Source organism: Anopheles ziemanni, assembly GCF_943734765.1.
Source record: "Anopheles ziemanni chromosome X unlocalized genomic scaffold, idAnoZiCoDA_A2_x.2 X_unloc_47, whole genome shotgun sequence".
NCBI lineage: Eukaryota > Metazoa > Arthropoda > Insecta > Diptera > Culicidae > Anopheles > Anopheles ziemanni.
The window spans coordinates 180,001-189,015 of record NW_026689815.1 but is presented as its reverse complement, the minus strand read 5'-3'; the positions used below and the strand labels follow the sequence as shown (position 1 = coordinate 189,015).

Below are 9,015 nucleotides of genomic sequence, written 5' to 3'. Positions count from 1 at the left end.
ACCGAGAGAATCGGTACTAGAGCCCTTGTGGTTCTACATTGAGAGCCCTCGTGGTTCTACATAGATACTTTATGTTAGGGGTTCCAACCCCATAGTACTAGAACGGTGGAAGTAGCAAATAAACCGAACGTGGAATTTACTTTCTGATGGTCATGCGGTCGTCCAAAGGGGTCTAGTATCCTGGGATGACAAGCATCACGGGCACAGCTCGTATCAAAACAGTCGAAGAGGCCCGCGAAAGCTTGCTTTCCATGGCTATGCGATGCACAAATTGAGTTTACTCACCGTAGTATAAAACGAACGAACCGAACCTATCCGAGTAGGGATAATGGGCGCAGTAACATACTTCTGTGACCCAGCGAGAGTTGAACGAGGTGACATGAACTGTCAGTGGCTTATATCAGATGGGATACATACATGAGATTGCTTTCAAATCTACACTCGAAAACCTAACCAAGTAAAAGCGAACGTGGGGAGGATTCGAAACTGGTAACGAAATCTTAAGCTGGAAAGAGTCATCACTATGGATACATATTATGCGAAACCAATCAAGTGCTCAGTACTGATCCAAAACCTAAGAGCACTAGTGAACACCTTATTCTCACCCTAGTTCACATCCAAGTGATCGACCACGTGTGTGAAGCAAAGACCAATCGAATTCCTCAATGAACCGAACACTATGAACAAATGGCCAAAAACGTTATAACTATCCAAACATCCTACTATCTAGCGAAAGTCATCACGATGGAACCATACCATGATCTTTAACCTATAGCGCTCACCATATTCCTACCCAGAGTGCAAGTGAACAGATTGCCCACCCTTACCCAGTTCACAACCACGTGATCGACTAACATACCGAGGTTACCACAAGTCAAAGTTATACGTTTACAAGCGCAAGACCAATCGAAAACCCCGAAAGCAATCTCGACCCAAAATGTATTATCCGTGAGTGTAGTCGAGTCTCGTACTCGTCATCTGTAATCGTCGGATAGAATATCCAGTACACGGTTGTCTTTCCAAATGAAATCTACATACAGAACTCGCTCTTGGCAAATGGGTGGCAATGGCGCAATCAGGAGCGAGTTCCCGTCCGGGTGCCAAGTGATTGGCAAATGTCTGGGGGAAAGCAACCATATATTGATTTGTCTGTTAGTGTACTGGGTGTTTGAGGTATGTAGTATCCACGCTTGGTTGGGTGTGTCAGAGGACCATGGATGCGTTCACAACCCCAATTGGGGTACATCGGGAATGATTTTGTGGAACCGATGTGCCCGGCACACACTAAGTTTTGTTGCAAGTTAATAGTGTGCCATGTCCGGGGGGGTTGTGATTAAACTCTGGTGAATTGCGTACTGTGGTGATTGGGGTATGAAAGCCCCGCAGTTGCAATGATCGGACGCGCCTAGCGTGTCCTTTAGTTGATGGTAGGGAAATGAAGGCCCTTGTCAGCTCACCTAAGTATTCATGGAAGTTTGGCATAAGGTCGCTGTGGTAGGGGTATGAAGGCCCCGTCAGCGCATGCACAATCGGGCGCACGTGCGCTTAGCGGAGTCGAATGCCGCTCAAGTGCCTGTCCGGTGCATCGGGTGTGTGTGATACGAGGGCAATGAGGTTCGCACGGGGGCTCGCCTCCCGTGTGCTACCGGACTTGACAACATATAGAACGTGGTGTTTGCTCCTCCGGGTGCAATGGGACAATGAACATTCGAACGCAAAGTCGGAATTCTGGTTGATCCTACCAGTAATATACGCTCGTCTCAAAGGTTAAGCCATGCATGTCTAAGTACAAACAGATTTAATGTGAAACCGCATAAGGCTCAGTATAACAGCTATAATTTACGAGATCATCAACCTAGTTACTTGGATAACTGTGGAAAATCTAGAGCTAATACATGCAACATGCCAGGACCCTCGCGGGAACTGGTGCACTTATTAGTCAAACCAATCGCGGGTTCTCCGTGTCATTGAGTTGAAGTCTGGATAATGATGCTGATCGTATGGTCTCGCACCGACGACAGATCTCGCAAATATCTGCCCTATCAACTATGGATGGTAGTATAGAGGACTACCATGGTTGCAACGGGTAACGGGGAATCAGGGTTCGATTCCGGAGAGGGAGCCTGAGAAATGGCTACCACATCCAAGGAAGGCAGCAGGCGCGTAAATTACCCAATCCCGGGACGGGGAGGTAGTGACGAGAAATAACAATATGAAACTCTTTAATGATGTTTCATAATTGGAATGAGTAGAGCATAAATCCTTCTACGAGGATCAAGTGGAGGGCAAGTCTGGTGCCAGCAGCCGCGGTAATTCCAGCTCCACTAGCGTATATTAAAATTGTTGCGGTTAAAACGTTCGAAGTTGATACTTGTCCAACACAGTCCGGCTCCGCCGACCCGGTCAACCCGTGGTCGGTGGGCCAAGTCGGAATCTGGTTGCGACTCAATGGTGTGGTAGGGCACCAAGTCTGTGTCATGGTGTGCCCTTCAACGGGTGCAAGTGTAACATAGAGCTCGACCGCTCACGTTTACCTTGAACAAATTAGAGTGCTTAAAGCAGGGTGCCCAAACGCCCTAGAATAATCTTGCATGGAATAATGGAATACGACCTTGGTCTAATCTTTCATTGGTTTGTACTCAGACCGGAGGTAATGATTAACAGAAGTAGTTGGGGACACTAGTATTACGGCGCGAGAGGTGAAATTCGTAGACCGTCGTAAGACTAACTAAAGCGAAGGCATTTGTCAAGGATGCTTTCTTTAATCAAGAACGAAAGTTAGAGGATCGAAGGCGATTAGATACCGCCCTAGTTCTAACCGTAAACGATGCCAACTAGCAATTGGGAGACGCTACAACCAGGTGCTCTCAGTAGCTTCCGGGAAACCAAAGTCAGGTTCCGGGGGAAGTATGGTTGCAAAGTTGAAACTTAAAGGAATTGACGGAAGGGCACCACAATGAAATGGAGCTTGCGGTTCAATTTGACTCAACACGGGAAAACTTACCAGGTCCGAACTTATGGAGGTGAGACAGATTAATAGCTCTTTCTCAAATTTAAGGGTAGTGGTGCATGGCCGTTCTTAGTTCGTGGATTGATTTGTCTGGTTAATTCCGATAACGAACGTGACTCACATATGCTAACTAGAACGCAGTCAGCGTTAATGCGTCGATGCCGATTGGAACGGGTTAGGACCTTTCGGTGGAGTATGACCTGACACCTTCGCTGTTCGTGTGCGCAAGTGCACTTACGGTACGCTGCTTAGCAGGACAATTTGTGTTTAGCAAAATGAGATCGAGCGATAACAGGTCCGTGATGCCCTTAGATGTTCTGGGCTACACGCGTGCTACAATGTGGGTAGCAGCGTGTCTCCTATTCCGAGAGGAACGGGAAATCACTCAAATACTCACTTAGTAGGGATTATGGATTGCAATGGTCCATATGAACTCGGAACTTCTAGTAAGTGCTGGTCATCAGCCAGCGTTGAATACGTCCCTGCCCTTTGTACACACCGCCCGTCGCTACTACCGATGGATTATTTAGTGAGGTCTTTGGAGATGATCGTTCGCTGGATCCTCGTGAACCGCGTCTGCTTTATCGAAGTTGACCGAACTTGATGATTTAGAGGAAGTAAAAGTCGTAACAAGGTTTCCGTAGGTGAACCTGCGGAAGGATCATTAGTGGCCAAGTGATCCTTCCAGAAGTCCGAACCTGCGGGTTGAGACTTCGGCACAAGTTGCCATATGATAATTGACGAAACACTATAGAAGTCCGAACCTGCGGGTTGAGACTTAGGCACAAGTTGCCATATGAACATTGACGAAACACTATGAAGTCCGAACCTGCGGGTTGAGACTTAGGCACAAGTTGCCTTATACATGACTTCGAACAAATACACAAGTCCGAACCTGCGGGTTGAGACTTAGGCACAAGTTGCCATATGAAAGTTGACGAAACACTAACAAGTCCGAACCTGCGGGTTGAGACTTAGGCACACGTTGCCTTATACATGACTTCGAACAAATACACAAGTCCGAACCTGCGGGTTGAGACTTAGGCACAAGTTGCCTTATACATACATTGGCCAAATAAACAGAAGTCCGAACCTGCGGGTTGAGACTTAGGCACAAGTTGCCATATTATATTCGATCAAACACTAAGTAGTCCGAACCTGCGGGTTGAGACTCAAGACCGTAACAAGATGTCACTATACAAGTCCGAACCTAAGGGTTGAGACTTAATGCGATCTAGATACCAAGTTGACATCCAATACCTGTTGAGCAAAACCAAAGATTCCCTGTTCTCGAATGATTACACTATATAACAGGGAATCATGAAGAAATCAAGCAAGCGTGAAACAAAGTCATCACTTGGGCATGCTCGATAGCCAACCACATGACCTTAACCTAAGAGAGCATGCAAACCACATGATACCTATAAACGATTAACCCGCCCTAGTTCAATCGTTCACCAAGTGATGACTTCAGTATGGCTAAGAGAAAAACTTTTAAATGGGAAAAACTCTAAGTCCGAACCTCCGGGTTGAGACTTCCGCGTCGGAGGTGGGCGCACCTCCTATCCGAAAGATGATGAATCAGGGGTGTTCGGTCAGCAATGGTCGGATGCCCCGTCGTAGTCCAACTATGACAATCAAAGTCAAGACCTCCGGGTTGAGACTTTCCGCGAGTACAAGCATAAAGGAACACGGACCAAGCCGTACCGAGAGAATCGGTACTAGAGCCCTCGTGGTTCTACATTGAGAGAGCCCTCGTGGTTCTCATTAGGGGCTTTATGCAAGTCGTACTCAATACTGTGGTGTGAAGTATAAAGTATAGTCTTCGCCTGGTCCACGCTGCTTCGGCGGTCCTGGGTAAGATAGTTAATTCTAGCTTGCCCTATAGTGGAATGAGGACACTTAATGCTTCGTCTTTTAGCGGCGGCTAGACTCCTCCTCACGGGGAACGAGTTGACGCGCACAGCGGCGGCTTACGCACTATGGCAATCATGGATGCCTGAAGATTCCGTGAAGTTCTCCCCTGGTCCACGCTGCCTCGGCAGTCCTGGGTAAAATGGAATATTTCCAGCTTGCCCTATAGTGGAAGAGGACTATCCAACAATACAAAGTCAAGACCTCCGGGTTGAGACTTTCCGCGTCGGTGGTGTCGCGCACCGCCTATCCGAAAGATGGTGTAACAGGGGTGTTCGATCAGCAATGGTCGGATGCCCCGTCATAGTCCAACTATGACAACCAAAGTCAAGACCTCCGGGTTGAGACTTTCCGCGTCCGGAGGTACGCGTACCGCCTACCCGAAAGATGGTGTGCTTCTGGGGTATTCGATGAGTCGGATACCCCGTCGTAGTCCAACTATGACAATCAAAGTCAAGACCTCCGGGTTGAGACTTCCGCGTCCGGAGGTACGCGTACCGCCTACCCGAAAGATGGTGTGCTTCTGGGGTATTCGATGAGTCGGATACCCCGTCGTAGTCCAACTATGACAATCAAAGTCAAGACCTCCGGGTTGAGACTTCCGCGTCCGGAGGTACGCGTACCGCCTACCCGAAAGATGGTGAATCAGGGGTGTTCGATCAGCAATGGTCGGATGCCCCGTCGTAGTCCAACTATGACAATCAAAGTCAAGACCTCCGGGTTGAGACTTTCTGCGAGTACAAGCATAAAGGAACACGGACCAAGCCGTACCGAGAGAATCGGTACTAGAGCCCTCGTGGTTCTACATTGAGAGAGCCCTCGTGGTTCTCATTAGGGGCTTTATGCAAGTCGTACTCAATACTGTGGTGTGAAGTATAAAGTATAGAGTCCTCCACTGGTCCACGCTGCTCCGGCGGTCCTGGGTAAGATAGTTCATTCTAGCTTGCCCTATGTGGAAGAGGACTCAATACCCTACCTGTTGAGCTTGAAACAAAGTCATCACTTGGGCATGCTCATATTGCCATACAATATTCCATTATCTACTAATGAGCATGCAGCTATATGATTATAACCTGTAAACGATTACCCCGCCGTAGTTCAGCGCTTCAACCAAGTGATGACTTCAGTATGGCTAGTGTGTGAAGTATAAAGTATAGTCCTCCCCTGGTCCACACTGCTTCGGCGGTCCTGGGTAAGATAGTTAGTTCTAGCTTGCCCTATGTGGAAGAGGACACCATACTTAATACTGTGGTGTAATGAACAAAGTATAGTCCTCCACTGGTCCACGCTGCTTTGCAGTCCTGGGTAAGATAGTTAATTCTAGCTTGCCCTATGTGGAAGAGGGCATACAAGACAAAGTATAGTTCTCCCCTGGTCCACGCTGCTCCGGCGGTCCTGGGTAAGATAGTTAATTCTAGCTTGCCCTATGTGGAAGAGGACATAATACTCTACCTGTTGAGCTTTAAACAAAGTCATCACTTGGGCATGCTCTATAGCCAACCACATGACATTAACCTAAGAGAGCATGCAGCGTATTATCCCAATGCAAAGTAAACGATAGACTCGCCCTAGTTCAGTGCTTCAACCAAGTGATGACTTCAATATGGCTAGTGTGTGAAGTATAAAGTATAGTCCTCCCCTGGTCCACACTGCTTCGGCGGTCCTGGGTAAGATAGTTAATTCTAGCTTGCCCTATGTGGAAGAGGACACCATACTTAATACTGTGGTGTTATGAACAAAGTATAGTCCTCCACTGGTCCACGCTGCTTCGGCGGTCCTGGGTAAGATAGTTAGTTCTAGCTTGCCCTATGTGGAAGAGGGCATACAAGACAAAGTATAGTTCTCCCCTGGTCCACGCTGCTTCGGCGGTCCTGGGTAAGATAGTTAATTCTAGCTTGCCCTATGTGGAAGAGAGCATACATGAACCAAGAACGAAGGTTATGATCGAGGAATGATTCGACAACTAACCGATGGTATGAAATGTGAAGAATTCAAGCAAGCACACAATCAAGTCATCACTTGGGCATGCTCGATAGCCAACCTCATGACATTAACCTAGTAGAGCATGCGAAAACCAATATATATGTAAACGATGCCTCCCTAGTTCAGCGCTTCAACCAAGTGATGACTTCAGAATGGCTAAATCAAATCGGTTCAAACCATACCATCGGTATCCTATTGAAACACACAAGTCGATATCAAACCTCATGATTGTGTAGTCCTCCACTGGTCCACGCCGCTTCGGCCGTCCTGGGTAAAATGGAACATTCCAGCTTGCCCTATGTGGAAGAGGGCACATTACTCAATACTGTGGTGTGAAGTATAAAGTTCAGTTCTCCCCTGGTCCACGCTGCTTCGGCGGTCCTGGGTAAGATAGTTCATTCTAGCTTGCCCTATGTGGAAGAGGACACTTCATACTTCGTCTCTAAGCGGCGGCTTGACTCCTCCCTACGGGGAACGGGTTTACGCGCACAGCGGCGGCTTACGCACTATGGCAGTCATGGATGCCTTACGTTTCTATGAAAAGTGTGTTCCTCCCCTGGTCCACGCTGCTTCGGCAGTCCTGGGTAAGATAGTTAGTTCTAGCTTGCCCTATGTGGAAGAGGACACGTAGACTTACTGTGGTGTGAAGTATAAAGTTCAGTTCTCCCCTGGTCCACGCCGCTTCGGCCGTCCTGGGTAAAATGGATTCATCCAGCTTGCCCTATGTGGAATGAGGACACTTTATGCTTCGTCTCTAAGCGGCGGCTTGCTCCTCCCTACGGGGAACGGGTATACGCGCACAGCGGCGGCTTACGTTATGGCAGTCATGGATGCCTTACGTTTCCATGAAAAGTGTGTTCCTCCCCTGGTCCACGCTGCTTCGGCAGTCCTGGGTAAGATAGTTAGTTCTAGCTTGCCCTATGTGGAAGAGGACACGTAGACTTACTGTGGTGTGAAGTATAAGGTTCAGTTCTCCCCTGGTCCACGCCGCTTCGGCCGTCCTGGGTAAAATGGATTCATCCAGCTTGCCCTATGTGGAATGAGGACACTTTATGCTTCGTCTCTAAGCGGCGGCTTGCTCCTCCCTACGGGGAACGGGTATACGCGCACAGCGGCGGCTTACGCAAGTTAGTCACCCTCGGCAGTGGATCACTCGGCTCATGGATCGATGAAGACCGCAGCTAACTGCGCGTCATAATGTGAACTGCAGGACACATGAACATTGATAAGTTGAACGCATATTGCACGTCGTGGGAACCTACCATGATGTACAGATGACTGAGCGCTTATATTTGAGAAATGTATCGCATACATTTAACTACGCCGTGACACCCGTCACGAGACGTGCACCATGATGTTAACTAGGGTCGCGACGACCCGCTAGCATTAAAGAACCCGTGGTTTACAATATACTGGCATTGGAATTCGAAGTATTTAGAGCGTCCGTGTTCCCGCGTGAGGCGGAAGTACGAGGAGAAGGCGTGCTTGTGGTGTCTGTGGTGGTGTTTACTGATGTCTAGCTTCAGCTTATTTATTTATTTAAATAGAAGCGAAGATGTCAAAGTAGCGTCGAAGCAGCAGCGGTAGCACAAATGATTCAAGTATGGAAGTTGACCAAAGGAACACAAACAAACTAGCGTATGGGCAATGGAAGGTATCAGTGAGTTAAACCACACGCGGGCTAACAGCCCGTTAACCGAGTCCAACGGTACATATTGGACATTGAAACAAAGTAGTCGCAAGCCAGATGTGACGATAACAACCGCAAGGTACATAAGCCTCAGTTCATGTGTGACAACCCCCTGAATTTAAGCATATTAATAAGGGGAGGAAAAGAAACCAACCGGGATTCCCTGAGTAGCTGCGAGCGAAACGGGAGAAGCTCAGCACGTAGGGGTGGCGGCCTGTCCGTCTATCCGATTCCGTGTACTGGTGCGTCTCACTATCCGTCATCTTAGCGCTTTTCAAGTCCAACTTGAATGTGGCTCAGAACCCATAGAGGGTGATAGGCCCGTAGAACAGCGCCCGTTGGATGATGGACCGAGCGTACCATGGAGTCGTGTTGCTTGATAGTGCAGCACTAAGTGGGAGGTAAACTCCTTCTAAAG

At 48.2% G+C, this 9,015-nt stretch overlaps 1 non-coding gene and 1 pseudogene across 1 annotated transcript; both read left to right on the top strand.

Moving 5' to 3' along the window:
• Nucleotides 1-8,040: 8,040 nt before the first annotated feature.
• Nucleotides 8,041-8,195, top strand: LOC131292316 (5.8S ribosomal RNA). The gene has a single exon (XR_009189987.1). It is a non-coding gene; the product is annotated as a 5.8S ribosomal RNA (ribosomal RNA).
• Nucleotides 8,196-8,682: 487 nt separating this feature from the next.
• The window catches only part of LOC131292324 (large subunit ribosomal RNA), a 3,507-nt pseudogene continuing 3,174 nt past the window's right edge, over nt 8,683-9,015 (top strand).